The sequence below is a fragment of the Oculina patagonica genome, chromosome 4 (genome assembly GCF_052425735.1).
Source record: "Oculina patagonica isolate OP01 chromosome 4, crgOcupat, whole genome shotgun sequence".
NCBI classification, from domain to species: Eukaryota; Metazoa; Cnidaria; class Anthozoa; order Scleractinia; family Oculinidae; genus Oculina; species Oculina patagonica.
Genome location: NC_135761.1, coordinates 33216878 through 33237979, shown reverse-complemented (window position 1 = coordinate 33237979; position 21102 = coordinate 33216878). Strand labels below are relative to the sequence as shown.

The 21102-nt window shown below is 38.4% G+C and overlaps 1 pseudogene; it reads left to right on the top strand.

Annotated features, from left to right (window-relative positions):
• The first annotated feature begins 808 nt into the window (after positions 1-808).
• LOC144648349 (uncharacterized) lies at positions 809-20731 on the top strand (annotated as a pseudogene).
• The last annotated feature ends 371 nt before the right edge of the window (positions 20732-21102 follow it).

The window sequence follows — 21102 nt, the reverse complement described above, 5'->3', positions numbered from 1 at the left end:
AAGGTGAGTTGTTTATGTTTACATTTTTTAAAAGAACAATAAAGAAAGTCTCTGGATTAACTCTTTTTACAACTTGATTGAAACTGTGATTAATTCGTCTGGAAAACTCAACCAACATGTGAAAGCATCATATCATAAACTCATTCCTAGAGAAGCAGGATATTAACATGCCCTCATGAAAGGAAACGTCTAGAAAGCAAGTGAGACAATGGAAGTCCCGTAAGCCGGAAAAATTGAAAGAACAGAAAAGAAGATATCGTGAGAAAAATAGGGGAAAACTTTCACTTAAAGCGAGACAGTGGAACAGAAATAATCCAGACAAAGTACGGGAATCAAAACGAAAGTTTAGAGAGAACCAAAAAGTCATCAAGGTGAGATTCTCTCAATTTCTATAATGCGATCAATGAAGCGAATTTCAATTACTTTTTTAGAGCGCGTCCTGTAAATCGATAGAAATTAAAGTACCAACAAACTGTGGAAACCAGCCAGGTTTTCAAAGGCAGTTCCTGACACTGCAGCTGTCAAACCTACTTTTTGGCAATCAATAGATTTTAAAATGTCTATTTGCCCCATGGGATCATTATTTACCGCAAACATTCCTTCCTTGGCGTTTCCTGCCATTTTTTCAGATTTCCATTAAATACTTATACCTTTCAGGCTTGTCGCATGCTCTTGTTTTCGGCTTTTTGAAATAGGTGTATACAAAAATATCTTTACGGGGAAATTAAGGTTGATTGAGTGACTTATTGTTGGATTAATATGATTAAACACCAATTTCCAAAATGATTGCAGGTCAGTCACTGTCAAAATGGCTTCATCGTTTACAACTCCAGCTGCCAAGCATTCCTGCATAACTTGTGACACAGTCTCAGTTCGTAAGCATGGTAAAGAGAGTACCATCCCGTGGGAGGATATCAGTCCCCTGGCAGTACGTGAATTGTTAAACACACCCCCCCCCCCCCCCACTGTGACATGCTTGTTGGGTCCATCCAAGTTGAAAGTGGAGTGCAGAATTAATGCAGAGGCAGTTAAGCTTTATATTGTTTGCCTTTGTGATCCCGAAGCAGGAAAGTCACCTGCATTCCAATTAGGATGTGCTAACGATAGGAATTTTTTATTTTTTTTTAAAAATTTTTTCTATTTTTTTTTTTTTTTTTTTTTTTTTTTTTTTTATTTTTTTTTTTTTTTTTTTTTAATAAAAATACTATAAAACGCTTTTGATCAGCACATGTAAAAAGCGCTATATAAATTATTATTATTAAGGCTACATGTGGAAGCAAAGAAAGACGTACCGTTGCTTATAGACAAATTCACTAAAGCTGGTCTTTTCAACCAGTTACAAAAAGTACCTGGACACAAAGCCATAATCGGAAAGGAAGAGGTCTCCCAGTTTTTTAATCAGTTGTTGACAGCCTCCAGGGAAAAGGGCCAGATAAATGTAGAACGGCTGATCCAGTTGTATGATAGCAGCACATGGGTATACACCAAAGGCAACAACAATAAAGCGCGGCAAGTTCTTGACAACCCAGGAGTGTCCTTAAGTGGATACAGTCAACCGGACAGGTTTTTTCCACTGTACCTAAAGTTTAAGGACAGACGAGACAGTGCAGTGGACAGGGTGCTGCTTTATCAGACAATGCTACATCGTCTCTTAGCCCGCGAGACATGAGAGTACATAACCAAGCTTAAACAGTCTTACGTAAAGGATCTCAGGTATGCTCTTTTGTACCTCATTTGCCACTTATCTAGTTTAGTCAGTTTTAGAACAACCCCGATCAGTACGCCAATCCAACAGCCACTTGAACCCCACTTCACACCCTGTGCCTGTCCAGGGCAAAGTGGGGACAATGACAGCTCATGTTACTGGTTTGTCTTGACCAGTAGGATACACCTGGTGTTAATTTCTTGCAAACATGCACTCGGACAAGGAATAAGGGGAGGAACATGTACACATACTTACATTGTAACTGGTTTTGTCCCACAGGTCCAGGTCAACTTGAAAAGCTAAAATACAGGTCTCATCGGGGAACCAGTGATGAAGGTTCAATTAAAGATGTTTATGATAGCAAGCTTTACAAGATGTTTTCTGGCCCTGGTGGTTTCTTAGCAAGTGCATCCAACATTTCACTGCTTGGCAACACTGATGGTGTTGCACTTATTTGTTCCACAAGTTATGGAGTATGGCCTGTGTTTCTAGTCATCAATGAGCTTTCAGCTCTTCACAAAGGTAAGTTATATAAAATTGTTTAAACACAGGATTTAAGTACATGTACATCTAGCGTTTCGAAAGCAAACATCCTTGGGAAGTGCTCCTGTTTGGCAGCTTGATGCATACTACAACTTAAATGCAATTTGAATTGATATTTTGCCAACATTCTCTCTCTTATAGCATGTATTTTTATCATTATGTTCAGCAGAATGAATCGTATCTTTGCTGGAAAACCGCATTACAATATTTAATTGAAATCTTGAAATTTTAGAGGTAGTACAAATATGACCTACACTGATGTTTGAAGAATGCCTAGAGAGTGCACAAATAGAATTCGGCGGCAAAAAATTGGCTAAACTTCGATAAGACAAGCTCGCTTAAAATGCAGCGAGCTCTAAACTGTATTACTCGTCTCGCACGAGTTTGAGCGAGTCTTAAAAGTTACTGTAGCCAGCAACGAACACTATTCATCATGCTTTAACCACCCAAAAACATAAAATGCAAACATGTTTAGCAATATCCTTCAATTTGAAAGAGACTAGGAGAATATTCTTTGCACAAGGTTTTTTTGCAAGCGTCGCACTTTCAGGCCAAGTGAGCTGGACGAATTTTTGTCGCATTCTAAAAGCGAAGTTACCCGTATAAACAAGTAGTAACGCCAACACTGCAGGCTAGGGCGACTTGCCACAAGTCGCCCTCTGTTGGCGAGCGAAGGGAGCCGAATCGCGTCGCATTGCGACGCGCAGCGAGTAGCAAAACGACGTTCACGAGTGACGAAGTGCGCGACATACTATACCTAAACCACGGGTCGAAGGACTAGCCCAAACGCTTAAGTAATGAATCCTAAGTTCTGATGGCCGAATCCAATATTGACTAGCAATTTTGATGTTATTGGTTTTGAGGGTAGTACTCATTTCCTATTTGTCTCTAAACTTGTTGCCAGAATTGAAATCATTTTGCCCGGAAAACTGAAGCTCTGTGAGGGGGCTGTTGCAATACTAGGAGCACGTCAAGAAGGCCTATGTTAGTTTCTGGAGGAAAAAAAAAACCTGGAGGAAAAAAATAAATAGATAATGCATGCAACCTAACACACTTTTGTTTATATTTCATAGGATTTTGTTGGTTAGATTTCGCTTCGGAAGCTGGAATTTTTTTTTCTTTATTTTTTCCAGTGGGTCCTGGGGGTTTGCTTTAACAACAAGCCCCCAGAGGCTACCATTAGCACTGGAAATTCAAGTGCAAATGGAAATCTCGAGTGTAAGTGCTTTATTGAATTGTTAAATTTAACCCACATCATGACATGAAGTGAGAATGTGAAATGTAGTTTTTTTATATTTTACTTTCTCTTTGCAGAATGAAGGCGAATAAAGATGATGATGAGAAATAAATGTTGTTGTTGTTCACGATTTTAAAGAATAAGAATAAAGAATGTTGAGTAATAAAGAATAAAGATTTTGTTGAGGAAAAGGTTTCTTTGTGGATTTATGGCAAGCACGTGAATAAATACAAATACATACAGCCTAACAGTCGCAGTTTGGGCATGGGCTAGCATGGGAGAGGGTGTAAATAGTGGGGGGGGGGGTACATTAGGCCTCAGCAGATTAGCCCCCAACTGAAGTAGATTAGCCCTCAACCCAAAGACAATTAGCCCTCAGTAGTAACTTCGAAAAAACTCGAACGTAAATCTCAACATTTCAAATTCATTCCAACACTTTGCTTAAGTTGAAAGTAACATGCTATTGCGGTTTTACAAGACTACGCGGTGTGCGGTTATTACAAATTTTAGGTCGCGGTAATTGGTGAGAAAATTGTCTGCGGTAATATGTTTTACGTCCCCCTCATAAAGAAGCTGATAAATCCAAATCTCCGTTTTGACATGAACAACCGACATGCAAGAAGCATGGCGAGGCAAAGTAAGCACTATGAATAAGGTAAGTATCAAGTGTTGACATGAAAAAATGCCATCTTTCTATCTTATTTTTTCGAGCTCTCAGGTTAGAGGTCTTAGTTTTTGAGGTCTTAGGTCTTAGTTTTTCGAGACACCCGACAAGTAAGTATGTCACTGATCATCAATTTACCAAGAGATTGACAAATACCTTTTAAAAGTATTCATCCATCCATCAAATAACTTTCACTTTTTTTAATTACCTGTAATATACTTATCAAATAAAAAAAATTAAAACCAATGACTGTCCATTTATTAATTCTAATCCAGGTTATCTTGGTTTATCTAGGTTTTACCAAAATACAGAAGAGAATTAAACTTCCCAAAAAATTTTGAGTCCTCAGCTGGCTAAATAGGTTGAATGTGGCAAGTAGTATTATTTTTTAATACTCACATGTAAAATAAGCTTAATGGAATTTTTGGTTTGTTGGCATGACTATCTAAAATTGTGACAAAAAAATGTGAGTGCATGACAGAAACAGACTCCGTGAATTTTCGTTAAAATTCACTCACTGAACAAAAAGTTCTGAAACCTGTATGCTGGGAATTCAGACATCTTAAAGTCCATAATTGGCAAGGTGTTTGGTAAAGTTCAGAAAAGATGGAATGCAGATTAAAGCGTTTAACAAAAAACAAATGGGAAAACAGTGTATAGGAACAAAAAAAGAATTAAAAAAACAACAGGGCATTCAACACATCTCTCCAGAGAGTTTCATTTTCCTTTCACACTTTGGTCTACAATTGAAAATCGCACTATTGTCCTCTCTGTAAAAAAACATATACTTTAAGGTGACTATTTTTAGTGGCCACTAATTTAAGCGAGTTGAGCTAAAATCGTTAAATGAAGTGCTGGCTAAAATTTGTTTTTGTCAAATAGGCTTAGGTTAAAGTTACAAACAAGGTTTCAGATGTTGTTGACAAAAGTCATGGGCAGAAGTCATCTTTAGCTTCTGAGAAAGGTTGGGCTCTAAAGGGAGCAAAAAAAAAAGAGTTCGCTTTTCTCAGCCAGTGAAAGATTTTCTAAACCAAATCTTCCTAAAGGGGGAAGAAAAGTTAATTCTTTTAAAAAATAGATTGCCAGCCACATTTTCCCCTACACTTTCTTTTAGCTTTAGCTTCCAGTGTATGCAGTGAAATCTGGAAACAGCCAACTCACTGGACACAGACTCATTCAAACAGTCATTGCGCAGATTCATAGGCCAATGAGCTCCATAGGTCAGATCAGATGTGACCAAGGTACTGTGTTCATGGGTGCAAAACGAGAGTTAGATGATCAGCTGTTGAAGATGGATCAATTCCGTGTTTGCCATATGCCACATGGGGGGCATATGGGACTGTCAGATCCAAACAGCAGGCAATGTGCTTGCTGTCCTGTTAGATCAATGCGGTACCCAACTTGATGAGGAATCCCTTTGAACCTTCATGATGGAAACAGAACATGTAGTTGACAGCCAACCCCTGACAGTTGAGGGACTGGGCATAAATACCAGGATGAGAAGAAAAAAGATCAGGCAAATAACGAAAACAAAAGAAAAAGAAATATAAATATGATAAATGCAAATGTGGCCTTCCCCTTACTGAAGACCTGAAAAAAAATTCAGGCTCTGAGCGGGAGTCAAACCCACGACCTTTGCGTTGCCAGTGCAATGCTCTACCGCTGAGCTATCAAAGCCACATGAGAGAAGTCGTATATGGGATAGTCGTGTGTCCTATTATGGTGGACATGATACTCGGCCCAAGTATATGTTAAATAAATTAATGTATGTCCAGCAGTAGCAATGAAATATAAATATGATAAATGCAAATGCGGCCTTACACTACTGAAGACCTGAAAAAAGAAAAGACAAAAGAAACCAAAAAGTCACAACACTAATATAAAGTAGTCGTGAAAAACTAGCATGCATTAAAGAAATGTCTTAACCGTGTGTTTACAATTGAGTTAACCAGCCGAGTAATACTTAAGAAGAACTGTTGTTTGCAGAAGGATTTACTTAAAGAATTTGAGTCAAGAGAAAGTTTTCCAGCAGACCAGCCAAGTAATACCCAGTTAATTTATGATAATGCACAAGTAAACTACAATGACAGTATGCTTCTACTCGTGTCTTTCTGTGTGAGGCATAAACAGTTGATAAACAGTTGCAGTTGATGATTGAATAAAGCTCATTCACATGCATTGTCCTGAAAATGCACACATGGTTTCAAATCTACGAGAATTAAAGATTTTCTTGACAGCCCTTAAAGATCCACTAATCAAACACTACTACTGCCCGAGGAAGCAGTTTACAATGGAACCAAAGAGTCTGGACATCAGGATAAGTGTTGTGTTTGCCATGAATCATTATCAAAAGAGAACTTCTTTATTGAGCTCCCATTGAAATCATACAAGTCTCTTCCTCTCCAACGGTAAAAGCTCATTTTATGATGAAATAGACGGAGAAAGTTCAATAGAAGGGAAACCAGTAAGTCCATCTAAGGTTCGCCAAGTGTAAGATTTACTTAACCGGATAAAATTCTGAATTTTCTTTAATCTATTTAACTCCCAGTATATATACATCTTATAGTTTTTATTTTAGGAATCAGAGACTGCTGGCGCTCTTAATGACCCAACAGAACTAGAAGTTCCAGTGGGCCCATCCAAGGTTGGCCAATAGCAGAAAACTTTGTTTCTTTTGATCATTTAATTTGTTTTAATGTTGATACATTTTTTAAACCTTATCTTAGGAAGCAGAGACCGCTGACGGTCATGAGGAGGATATCATAGAAGTGAACGGACCAGTTAGCCCTTCCAAGGTTGGCCTAAAATTTTACAAGATTTATTTGTCCGGAAATTTTTTTTGATCATTGTATTTTGTTCTTCTTTTGATAGAAAATAAAGCAAGGTTCAGAGGCCAACAACACAGAAATACTAGACCCAGAAAAAAAGGTAACAGTAAGTTAAGCAACAGTAAATTAGAATTGAAACATGATTTTCGTCATCTACAATTCTGAGTTTTAATTGCTTTTCAGGCCATGGTTTATTAGCTTATGGACAACGGGTGCACAATAGGTGTATGCATCAGCGAGAACAGAGGGGCTCAAATATTGCAATTCTTTAAGCATTTTTAATAAAAAAATTCATCCACTCGCGCTTGTTGGATATAAAATGGTAATAGCCAACGAGGTAAGTTCTTTACCGTCTCTATCCAACACGTGCTCATGGAGTAATTGTTAAATACTAATAAAAATGTTGATCAGTTGAATCCTTGCCGCAATAGAAAGAAATCGTGACTTTTCTTGACATGACAAAGGGCAAAACTTAATGTAGAGGCTAACAGTTGAATTTTTTCTCAAAGGCACCATCACCAGAGGTCACGAATGGATTGTTGTTACATCAGCAAATCTATGAAGTATATTGGAAAAGTTGTAAAGGAGAGCGAATCAACGATAACGGCCAACTTCCTTGATCGGTGTGCAGGTGGCGAGTACCTCTTGAAGAAAAAAACAGAAGAGGTGAACAAACACCTCATCTTCACGAAGAACGTCACCGTCAACTGGAAAGGGGTTGGCCATTTTTAGGTTCCTGATGAAAAAAATAATAATCGCTAAGCAAGCGGAGCACTGGCGCTTTCAACAAATGTGAGGGGAGATAAATTTAATTTGGCGATAACGGTTCTTTTTACTATGCAGTGATAACATTTATATATCAGTTTAAATAGTTAGTCACTTGAATTTGTTGTTTTTTTACCATTCTAGGTTGAATCTTGTTGGGAGAATTTAGAATTAGAAAAGACAATGTGCCAGTCCCTGGCTGGCGATAGCCTAACTGTGGCTGATTTGAAAACAGCTCAACCACACATGACTAAGGGGGACCAAGCAAAAATGCTAAAACTGTCACCAAAATTTCGAGTCGGTTGGCTAAATGATAAGGTTAGAGTGTCGTTGATAAATATACTGAGATTTTGTTGTTGCAAGTAATGTTTGGTCTTACGTGATGACTTAAAAAATTCGATGTTTGTAACATATGTACAGGTCATGAAGTCAGGAAAAAAGGCGAGCATATTGTTATATTGTTACGCTGCATTCCTTTAAATAAAAAAATCCAAATCCAAAGTTAAAAATCCCGTGTTACATCTTCATATAGGGAACAAAAGTGATGGTTTGCCATTCATTGATTATCGAAAAGATCAACAAAACAGAAGAGGAAAAGTTGAGGCAATGGAAGGTGCCTTATTTTTTCTCATTTTATAAGCGTTGATAAGCTCCACATAAAGTCATTTATCCACTTAAATTAACATAACTTTTCTTCGGCACAATTCATGAGGCAAGACATAGTTGTCATTCCAGTGAACAACGGTGGTCAATGGACTTTAGGGGTACGTAATGTTTCTTTTTTTTTGTTTTTTTTATTGTTGCTTATACACGTTCCTTATAGCACTCCAGCAATCAATTCTTTGCAAGGACCTCGGTATAAAAAGATAAGCTATTGTTGCTTTAATGTTTTCCTTTTGTTGTCACTCTTTAGGTGGTGGAGCCCAAGCGAAAACATATTTCAAATTACGACAGCTATGTTAGGCTCAAATTGGGAGGCAAAGAGCTGTTTTTTAATTGCATGGGGTAAAAGATAGTGATTATAGCCTGCTTTTCATTAAATGCCATATTTGAAACACTGTTTAATTTTATATTAAATACACCAGAACAAACGCGATTTTTGTACCTTTCATATTTTAGTAATTTCAATTGTTATTTTCACTCGCTACACCTACACAGAAAATTACTGACTACAAAGAAAGTTAATATGGCCTCATGGAACGAAATGACACCTCCAGCGCCTCAACAATTTGACAGCGAAAGTTGCGGCTTGTATGTACTCAAGGTAGGTTTGTATGTACGGCAACATAAGACCGTGCGAGGACTGGGCTGAGCACGCGCGCAATGGCGTTGCCGTCTGAAATATGCAACACAACACGACATGAAGAAGACTCAAGGTCGAAATGGCAACATTCTAGGAAGCAAGAGAGGCACTTTTACTCGCCAATGACTTGGATTTAATTGAAGATGAAGAACTGCTGTTGCTATACTACGTGAACACTTTTGGTGGCTGTCGGTCACGAAGAGGATTTATACTATCTGGGCAAATAGAAAAGAAAACTCTAAAGAAAATGTGGGTAACGTTTTTAACAGAGGGCGAAAATGGGGTCTTCTACTGGCCTCAGAACAAAGACAGACAACAGATAGACCCAAAATGTATTTTCAGTAGAAATTTAGATGTCACCAAGAAAGACAAAACATTCCATGTTAAAAACTTAGAGGGAATCATAACTACTTTTAAGTTTTTTCTCGGAAATGCTTTTTCATTATGATTTTTAGTGTTCTTGTGGAACAACTTGTAAGGTTAGTGACAAGCCCAGCAAATCGGCCGGGATATTTGGTAGAAAATAATAAATTAATGACAGCGCGCGCACTTGAGAAGGCACCGCAAACACAAGTAGTCTTCATTCAAGACCCAGATGGTTAGAATTTGTCTTTTTTTCACTTCAAAGGCATCGACAGAATAACATCCCGCAATATCCTTTCCACGCTAAAAAACAACAAAATCCACAACACACGAAAAAAAATGTTCAAATTATTTCGCTTCAAAAGGTCAACAAATTCAAGGCCAACCTTTGAGAAACATTTAACGCCCGATTACACTAGACAGACGGTGAGAGGAAAACAACAAATTCAACAAAGCGTGGAACAATGATCATACTGAGGTTAGTTTAATCCCGGCTAGTTTTTTGCGTCCTCTACGTTGATCTTTCGACAACTTTTTCACATGAACACTAGAATGCACTTTTTATAGCTGCAGTAAAATAACTGATAACTGGTCATGGAAATTTTTGGCAGAATTAACCCATTGCTCCCCCCCGGCCGCCCCCCCCTCCCGTCCCCCCCGCCCCCGCGCCCCCTCCCTCCCCTCTCCTCTGCCTCCCCCGTCCGGCCCCGCCGCCCCCGTCCCCCCCTCGCCGGCCCTCCCCCCCCCCCCCCGTTCCTCGGTAGACCCCCCCCCCGCCCCTCCGCTCCGGCCCTCCCCCCTCCCCGGCAGTGGGTGGCGCGGCTCTCCCCCCCTCGTCCCTGTCAGTCAGTCCAGGTGCTAGTGTCCGTGAGCGCGAAGTGATCCTCTCCTTCCGTTGGGATCAGTCTGGATCATTTCATTAGTCTTTTCAGTCTAGCATAGTGACTCAGCGAATATTGTCTGATCTCGCATGTTCTCTCCACGTCTGTCTTATGCTGTAGAGCGGGAATTTGGGGGTGGGTGCGCGCGTAAACCTTCGGGAGTCAAAGGGTTAATGGTCCCACATTTTGGCGGCAAAACAGAATAGTAAATAATAAATGTTCTTATGGTCCTTATGTTTGCTGTGTTCGCGACTTTCATTGATTTTAAGCCAAAACGTTAGTAGTTTACTGAGGACAGCGGTTACCTTTCCCGTGGGGCGGAATCTCATTAGCGTGGGGCAGAATTAATTAAGTAGTGACGTCATCAAAAATAGGGCGTAATCTAAAAATAGAAAAATTGCATAATCGGGGCGTAATCTAAAAATAGAAAAATGACATCATCTCGGGCATAATCTAAAAATAAAAATTACATCATCTTGGAGGGTAACCCCACCTTCACCAATAGTCATCAAAGAAGCTGCCTGCAGTTCAGTCTATTCTCAGAGTTTACACCATTCAGATCACAATGTACAGCAGTTATAATCAATTCTTTCAAGAGGGTTATGAAAATATCATATTGCCCGATGACAGTGGAAATGAAAGCGATGATGAGAGCTCACAAGAAAGGGAACAGTCATTTAGTCAAGATTCTAAATCGAGAAAAAAAAGACTCTTCCCAAGAACAAAAGGAGCATATGGAACCCTGGTCGCGCATTCAAGAAGAAGTTACTAGTTGTCCCAAAACCAAGCTCGAAACTCTGATAAACGAGTATGAAGAACATGGAGATTCCTTTGAAGTGGCCCGTGTTAAGGCTGAAAATGCTCTGCTACCAGTATACAGGAAGGAGCTGAGAAAAGTTCTTTTGGATTATTTACAGTGGATGCATGCAATGAAGAAAGATTCCACCTTCCGTAAAATGATAGAGACAAAAAATGAATTGAAAGATACAGAGGGATATGATTGGTTGGAATTGATATAACTCGCTATCGATAAGCGAAAATTCTTACTCAATCGGTTGTTTGTCAAAAAACTGTTCCAGAAGACTAAGTGAACTGTGCCTGTTAATCTTTTCTGGTGACACCTCTGTCAATGTTTTTAATAATCAATAAACGTATTTTAAAAGAGAAAACCTGTTTGTTCCTTCTTTTGTCTCGTGGTGGGCAACCTGTCTATATAAACGCCTTTATATAATAACCTGAATTCTATGCGCATTTTGATTGGTTCTTACTTATGATCTATTAGAGTACAGACACATGACGTCATGCGTGGTGTGACTTGCGTGCATGATGAGAGTTCATAGTCCAAATCAGAGTTGTCGGCAAAGTTTTTCAAACTTGCGGGGCCACAACAAAGCAAAAAAGTTCAGCTTAATTACAAATCTTCAGTGAGAAACAAAACGCCAAGCATCGTTCACCTTTGGAAGCATTAAACTAGGCGAAACAAGCTTGAAGAAGACAGTGAATTATTCGAGAAATTATCTGACATCTGTATGAAAGTTTAACCAATGTTGGAAGACGCCACGGGAAACAAACGAATTGCGGTTGACCGCTTCAGTTAATACTTACAGATTTGAACAACTTTCCAAATCAGAATAAAGGTTAGTTTTTTCATTGACTTTCATTTGACCATTCTGTTTATACAATCGGATTAACAGTGCTTCGTGTTAACGAAAACTTAATAGTGAAATCAAAACAACTTAGCTCATCAGTACGGCAGCATTGCTCACACTGAAGTGTGCTGAAGTCTTGTGTTATTATGTAAAACAAATAGATTCCATTTTGCCGTGGGTCTGTTCAGTTATAAATCACAGAAGACGTCAAAATGTGGTATGAACATCAGTGACCCACTCGCCTTCGGCTCGTGGGCCACTTCTTTTGTTCATACCACATTTTGATGTCATCTGTGATCTATAACTGAACAGATGCACGGCAATATATCAACCTAGTAAATGGCCCAGCTCACAACGAGTCTCACGTAGCTCAGTTGGTTAGAGCGCCCAACCAGTATCTGGGAGGCCATGGGTTCGATTCCCGTCGGGGAATCAGATTTTTTCTTTGTCCCATGCTCGTGTTATGTTGAATATTTCATCTTCACAAAATGGAATCTATTTGTTAAATAGATGCTAATTTCTCAAGCAAACTCCACCAAGTTTATACCGTAATTCGCTTAAATGCTCATACGCGTACATGCGAAACGTAGGTCTACAAGTCAAAAAGTTGTACATTCATCAAATTGTTTTCACAAAATCGGTTCACTGCGCTGGTCTTACAATTTATTTTACTCGTAACTGCTCGATAGCTCCATATTGCCAATACAGTATTGCCGCGACTCTTTCCGTACGGAAGCGATTCGCTTTCGCTAAATAAAATCCTGATGTTTATATTCGAGGTCACTCAAGCGCGTTCGCCGGCTTTGTTTGAGAACAATGCATAGGTAAGCCTCTGTCTGCTTGATCGTGAATATTTATTCGATCTATTTGAGCTTCAAAAACCTCTAGTAAGCTAAAGGAAATATATCTTAAGTATTTTGTAATTTAGCAAATTGGAGGCAATGTTTTCGCTCTATCTCTGATAAGCCATGTACTTGATTTAAATGATTCGCCAGTTGAACTTCAAATTTAGACCCACAACCTGGAATCGGACAATGCCTGCACTTCAGTTTCTTCATGTTTACGGTGCGAACACTCGAATAAAACTGAATAAAACTGTTTGCAACACGAAATTTTATGCGATGATTTACAACAACACCACAACTTTAAGCCGATTATTATAATTTCTGATTGCAATTCTACTTATACCAGCACAGAGGCCACGAGAACCGTCCACTCATCAAAGTTGCCCACCCATCCTCAACACAACATCACTTATACATCAAGCGCAACCACTGGAATTTATCAAAAGCCTACAGATCGTAAACAGATCATAAAAAGGATGGATTATCAATAAACAATACCATACATTTACACACTAATTGGTGCTCTGTTGTTTATTCCAGTCAGCGTTATTTTACTTAGATCAATTATTCGATGCTGGAAACAAAGGTGCTCTAAGCAATTACCACAGCGGGTGGAGGTGGAATTGACAATGTTAAGCACTGAACACAGCGTGGATAGTGATCATGATAAAGAGATCATTTTCTCTCTCACTACGGAGATGTGAATATGTAGTTCTCAGATAAAGGTTTTGTTCGGTTTTGGAAGACTGTGTTATAAACACCACAGAGACTGTTCTTTTCATTTCATTGTTTATTGAAATACGATGTCGTTAATTACTCTACATGTGTGTGATTGCATAAGCTCCAAGAGTGATCCACATCTAAATTCAGCTTGCATAAGCGACACTTAAACAAGAGACAAGTAATGAGATTTAAAACAAACGATAAACCCTTTCTTATTAAGCAAGTAAGTCAACAAGGGAAAATAGATATTTCAACTCTTGAACATTAATTAAATAGAACTATTTTACAAATTAACTAGCAAGTCAATCATTTCATAATCATCTTGATCTAATAGGTAATGTCCATACGCTAATGAGTCACAAACATCATCTAAAATATAGCGTTTGTTGTCGAAGGGGCTTAGACTGATTTTATTGAGACCTATCTGTCCTTAATCTTTTCAACATTTGATACCACTCTTCAAGGGACAGTTAACTCATTTCATAATCAATCACTTGACGGTTTTCCATCTTCAATCAAGAGTTTAATGAAGAGTACGAAAGATTATCTATTTTTAGCTCATCACGACACCACATTTTAACTTTTCATCCTTTTAGCGAAAATTTACTATTTTTAGATGTGATCTAGTTAAAATTACACCACTGCTCGAAATTTCATGCTGTTACGCCATTAGTATTCACACCACATGACGTTATTAATTAAATATAGAACAAATTATTTACAAGACTTATAAAATCCGGCGTGGAAGGTTCTCCTTATTCACTGTGAAACACACACGAAGATAAGATGTTTAAAATTGGAAACGCCGAAACGAAAGTGTCAATGACAGTGTGGAAGGGAGCACTTAAAATACATTTACGAAAGTTTTGGCAAAGTAGTTTCCAGAAAGGCAAGTGGTACCCTTCTGAACGGGGTATTACCTGGGACTAACACCAATTAGTCCCAATTACAATGAATGAGTCCCAATAAAATTGAACAAGTGTTAAAAGTAAAAATCACATTTCTCATCTGACTGGGTGTGTTGTCCTTGTGGGCCATGCGAACGCTTCCATTGTTTAAGGAAATCAATGAAGAGGTTGTACCTGAAATCGCAGACATACTGGCTAAATGCTTCCCGCAATACCAGGTGGCACAACCCAAGGGTGTCGCTGGCGTTATAACAAGCCATGCAATGGTATGTAACAAAACACACTTTGAATTCTAAAATCTCCCTGCGATGTGAAATGATGTGTTTGTCCCAACAAAGTGAAATCAATGTTTTAGGGCTATTCATATATGATGTGGTGCATGCTAAGTGTTATATTTGTTGCCATTCATAAATTGTAATTACTGACATGAGCCTGCAGATATCTATTATATCAGTACAGCATTGTCAGTAATATAAAAACCAGATGGAGCCATCTGTCACATTAGGGTCCGCCCTTCTCACAAGCTGACACTTGTAATTAATAGTTACCCATTTATGAACATAAAGGAAAGATGTACATCAGTTTTTTCGCTTTTTATGATTAGTCAAGACAATAAGTCAAGAATAATTTTTGATTAATTTTTAATTAGTTGTGGTATAAACTTTTAATAAAAAGATGTTAAATATCACTTTTTAGATTCTCCGCTCTGCACGAGTCAAAGAATCTTTGATTCAAATAATAAAGCAGCGTCAGGATCTGCAAGAGATGGAGCAGATTAAAAAACACTACAGAAAGAACAGCTTTCTGTATTTTATCAAATTGAGACAGATGCAGTCCCAAGCAAGGTACATACAATTGTTTTGTACTCCTTCGCGGATTGGCCATTAGTATTTGCATATTGAAACAAGAAAAATGGTCACAAATTTATTGCTTCTGTAGCACGCAGTTGTTGAAGACGACGATTTGCGTGAATCTATTGTTAACATAAAAGCCATTCCCTATTTCGCACAGATTTTGTCAGGTGGCCTTGAATATTGATTACAGCGTAAAAAATAATCCCCCCTGTTTTTCAAGGTACTCTTGTGGCTTAATCCATCTGTTCAGGTCAATGTGGGGCAGAAAAAATTCACCCCTAGGATTTCAATAAACAATTCCATCATGGACCAGTGGTCAGATGACAAGTAAGTGTTTCACTAAATAAACAGTTGAGCAAAAGATTGAGAAATGCCTTTTAAAAGTATTCATCCATCTATCCCTCAAATAACTTTCAATTTTTTAAAAAACCTCAAAGGAATGACTGATCATTTTTAATTCTTATCAAGGAGATACAATAGCATTGAGGTTTTTTTCGACGTGGCAACAATGAAATGCAGTATGCACGTGACGCGAGCACGTGACTGGTAAGTTATAAACCAACGTTTATTAACATCATGTCATTTTTGAGAAGGTTTGACGATTCAAACCAAAACAATAGGGAAAATCTTAAAAATTTCCGAGTGTGCAACATGCATTTTTGGCAACTTTTAAACTTAAACATGCTTGGTGAATTCTAGAAAACTAGTGGTTCAGAGTGGTTGACATACGGTATTCGCGATCTCAGAAACACGTTATTCCTGGCGTGTTATCAGAAGTCCACTATTTGGTATTTCGACAAAAACCAGAACCCTATTGTTTTGTGCCTTGATCACGTTTATCTGGTAAAATAAAGCGTCCTTTGTCTTGCCTGTCTTTCCTTGCTTACTGTGATGCAGGTGGACGAAGATACTGTGATGTCGGCGGACGAAAGTTACGTCGGACGGAGAGCTAGAGGTTAAGCATAGCAAGCGAAATGTTAAGAGGACTTTTGTCTTCTTCTAAGGATCGGTGAAGCGTGCGCCTTCACTAAATGTTAAGGCATGGAAGGATTTAGAGGGCCAAGGTCGCGTGGGTGAAATAACGTTTCAAAAGGGCAACTCTGCGAACGAGTTGGGGAGACTCATGTTAGCCTGCTTCCCATTGTTACTCGGCGAGGATTTGTGAAAGTAAGCCTGATTCCAATTACTTTTCGACCCTAACAACTGCAATATGCTGAAAACATTCTCCACAGCATAACGTGCGAAATCGAATTTCGAGTCTTGAACGCGTGTTGACTCCATTCGCCGTTTCAGTTATGTGTTACAACACTGGAAAAAGTGCGAGAAGATGCTCATGTACCGATCCATAACATCGTTAGTACCAGGCTGGTTTGTTGGGATAACCCCCCCCCCCCCCCCCCTATAATAATAAAAATAACCTCGCATCTTTTTCAAGGTACTCGCGTGGCTTAATCTATCTGTCCAGGTCAATGTGGGGCAGAAAAATTTCCCTCTGGGATTGCATTAAACAATTCCATCATGGACCAGTGGTCAGATGTCAGGCGACAAGTAAGTATTTCACTAAATAAACAATTTAGCAAGAGATTGAGAAATGCCTTTTAAAAGTATCCATCCATCAAATAACTTCCACTTTTTTAAATTACCTGTAATATACTTGTCAAAAAATAAACCTCAAGCCAATGACTGATGATCATTTATTAATTCTTATCCAGGAGGTAGCTGTAGAGGCAGCCAAACATGGTGAAAGGTGTATAAACGCCTTCTTTCCTTTTGCCGACAACTTCTTGTACAGAGATGATGACAGTGACGACAATAATTCAATTCAGAAAGCACAAGGCAATGAAGTAACTGAAGATGCTGAAACAGAATCTCTTAAAGTAGATGATGCTGAACATGCAGCAGAAGAGGTAACATTATTGGAAGAAGTTATCACTCCTGAGTTCAAAGATTTTTCTGGTGAGTACAGTGATAATGAAAATGATGAAGAAGAACTGCAACCTTTGTTCACATCACCATCTTTGTCTGCAGTGGCAAATAACAGTACAATAAAGAATTCTGAGCAAGACAAAAGTAGCACTGATAATAAAAGTAGAAGATCAGTTCAAAATTTAGCAATAAGCCAGCAAAGTAGGGAATCACTTTTGGATAATAGACCTAGCTCTGACAACTCACAAAGAAAAGGAATTCAAACAAAGATGTGCAAAAATATAGCCAGAATAGTTGAGGAAACAGAGACTGTTTACAAATTGGACACTGCAAGACAAAACATGAAGCGACATCCAACAAGCACCTACAAGAACCTTCTTGCGCCAATACAAACACAAAACCTGGCTCATCACACATCATTGAAGAAACAGCACAAGGAATGGGAAAAGCAATACTACCTTCAAAATGACTGTGCTGAAGCGAGCTTGAAAGATCTTAAAACAGGCAAAGAGCAGTACTCAATATACAAAAAGTTAGTTTTGTGTGAACAACTTATTTAAGCACTGGAAAATAACTGTCCACCTGTGATATCAGTGTTGTGTTGTTATGTTTAGTAATAAAGCCAAGTAGTAAATGTATCTCTTCATTATTCCTTATTTAAGAAGACTAAGAAGGGCTATGTACCCAATATGCAGCTGCTTGACTTATATGCCTAACTCCGTGTTTCAGTCATATAGCTCCGGTTTTATATTTTTTACATTGGTTACCCATTAAATTCAGAATTGATTTTAAAGTTTTAGTTATTACTTTTAAAGCTATACATGGAAAGCGCCGAACTATATTTACAATCTTATTAAGAGTCCCTTTATGTAAGGTCTTTGTTCTAATTCGGAACTGCTTCTCGCACCATCCTCAATTACAGAGCCCTCTATTCAAACATTTATGAATTCTCCAACTCCGAAAATGGGCCTGCAATCTACACCTTGAATGATGGGACAAACAAGTGGTATGAAGAATATATTGACGAAATTGCAGCGTCATTGAACAGCCAAAGGACTAACAATGTGTGCACTGAGGACGTCTCCAAAGACGACAGACACGTTCTACGACTGGCAACAATCCTGCACATGTTCTACGACCAGTTGTTGAATGGTGAAGAAGAACCATCTCTAAGATTTTTTTTGAAAATAAAGGAACGAATACAAGATAGGGGAGCTGAATATAAATTATCTGATTCTACCTTGCAAGCGTCATAAAATTGTGCTTCTTGTTGCGATGTTTGTGTTTGCTGTAGGTTTCTGATTCCTCACTTTCTTTTTGATAAGGTTTTGGGGTTCATTATCCTTGCAAATGACAGGTAGTCCGACTGCACTGTCCAGCTATTTGTGCATCAGTTGACATGAATGCATTAGCGAAGCATTTTCAGATAAAATTTGACCAGCATTTTGTGCAGCGAGTTGCATGGTCAGGATTGTCATGAAACGTCTTAATACAAAACTTGATAGTTCTGAGGTTTATTTGCTCAAGTTTAGAAGAACTCTGTCGTCGGGTTTTAAATTTATTGACATTTTTGGTAAAAACTAGATTGTGAAAATATGTTCAAATCTCAAAAGTTTTTATTCCCACTGAAAATCGAATGCCATTTCCCGTAAATTCAAACATTTTACATTCAGGACGCAAACATTCAAAGAAATCGGTGAAATCTTTCCTGCCATAAAGTGCGATTCAAAATGCAACCATCACGAAAATAAATAGGTTCGGGCCACCTTAAGTTTTGGATGAAGCACATCTTTTTTTAAATGTGTCCTTAGAGCTTTATTATTATTATTTTTATTATCATTGTAATTATTTTGTTATTATATTATTATTATTATTATTATTATTATTATTATTATTATTATTATTATTATTATTATTATTGTGCACCTGTGCACAAAAAAGTGTTATAATTATAATTATCATCATCATCATTATCTTTTGATGATTGGAATTTCAACAGACACTCATGAATGATTAAATATGTTGTTTATAACTATTTTTCTTCTTTTGTTTTTAGTGTAATGCTTCCCTTGTGGTGGAGAGGGGCACATCATGAGGTAGTGCCCCTAAAAAAGCAGACGGATCCTGCATCAGACGCATGGACAATGGTAAGTTACAAAGGACACAAGTGGCAAAAGGCTGTTTAAAAGCCCTTTATTCCAATTGCATATTGACAACATTCAGGACTGTCTACATGACAAGGGAAAAAAAATTTACTCAGGACGAGCGAACAGATACGGCAGGATCAGTGCCAGCAGCATGCATCACTATTATAGCACTTCCCGTGAATAGCTGTATATGTTAGCATCTTAGACACTGTACCTTGCAGAGCAAATGGAATTTTTGTACAAAGACAGCTTCTGTCAACCCAGCATTAAGTCGCTTGAACTGCAATACCCTGAACTGACAAAATGGAATAAAAGGATCACAACTGTGACTCCCAATTACAAAATACCTGGGTTGCATTTATTACAAAATGCCGCAGCCTATATTACACCAAATGTCTCAAATGTTATTACAAAATGCGGCAGAAGACACACCGTTTGAATGCAAAGCCTTGGACTGTAAGCAAATAAGGCCTGATTGCAAGGTAAATTTACCCAGAGTAAGAAACAAAACACTTCTTTCTTTTAATCAGCTGGGTCGATCTAGGTGTGGTTTTTGAAACAAAGATACCAAAACAGCAAACAGTTCGTTAAGGTGGGTTTAAAAGAACCGGGTACCAAGAGCAAGAAGAAACGTCTCACAGTTAGCTTAACAGATGACAACGAAGACAGCATTGTTAAACTGACGATTTCTGAATTTCAACATCAGCAGAGTTGCTAAAATTGAAGAGGAGGAAAAAACACCACAAGGCACACATCACTCAACTGGTGAAAAAATTAGCACTGGCCAAAAAAGAATTAAATATCTTAAAACCACATTAAAAGATCTTGAAGAATAACTCCGATTCACACAAGGAACATGAAGAGGCTTTTGAATGCATCAATAAGTGCAAGGGTGAACAAACCGCACACAAAAATGACACAATGAAGCGAGAAATCTACAGTCATAAATGGATTTGATATTCTAGAAAATACCTAAGCAACAAGAAGAAAACTGCACAGTTTTAGTTAAAGAAGTTCTCATAAGTGATCTCAAAATGGTTCCGTCGGAAGTAGAATCATTTATGTTCTGTGATGTTCACCATCTGGGAAAATGCAGCAGAGGACAAACACTCACTCACTCAATCCTCTTCGTGCCCTTGGGCACATAAGGCCGTTACCAGATTCCGCCACTGCTGCCTGTTCTTTGCATCTAAAACTACTGAAAACATTTTGCTCCAAGACCAAGCCAAAATCTCAATGTGGCATTGATGTGACCTACAACTGTGGACCTTTCTACTTGACGACATTAACCTTCCCACACACCATGTTTCTTTTATGTGATGCACGTGACAAGCAACCAACAACCTCAGCAGCTAAAACGACAGGTGTAAGCAAAGAAACTGAGGATTAGGAATATCTAGCCGGTAATCTCAAGCGGAGAGGAATTTCCACTCTTACTTATGGAACAGATGGCAAAACTCCTTTGGAAATTATGGGTTTTGAGAAGATTTTTTCCAATAAACAGCCCAGTTCTAGTGACACAAACATACACTTTCAATACTTTGATCATGTCAGAACAGATATGACCAGGAAACTGACAACACTTAAGGTACCTGCCTCAAAGCAAAAAGAGAAAAATCATGAGACATTAGGAGAGAATATGAAGGATGTAAATGGCCTCGTGGATTGTCCAAGCGAATCAGACTTTGATAAAGGGTTAAAACTCGCCAAAAAGCAATGGCCTTAAGAGTTTATTTGGTGGTTGCACTCCAGTGAAGGCCG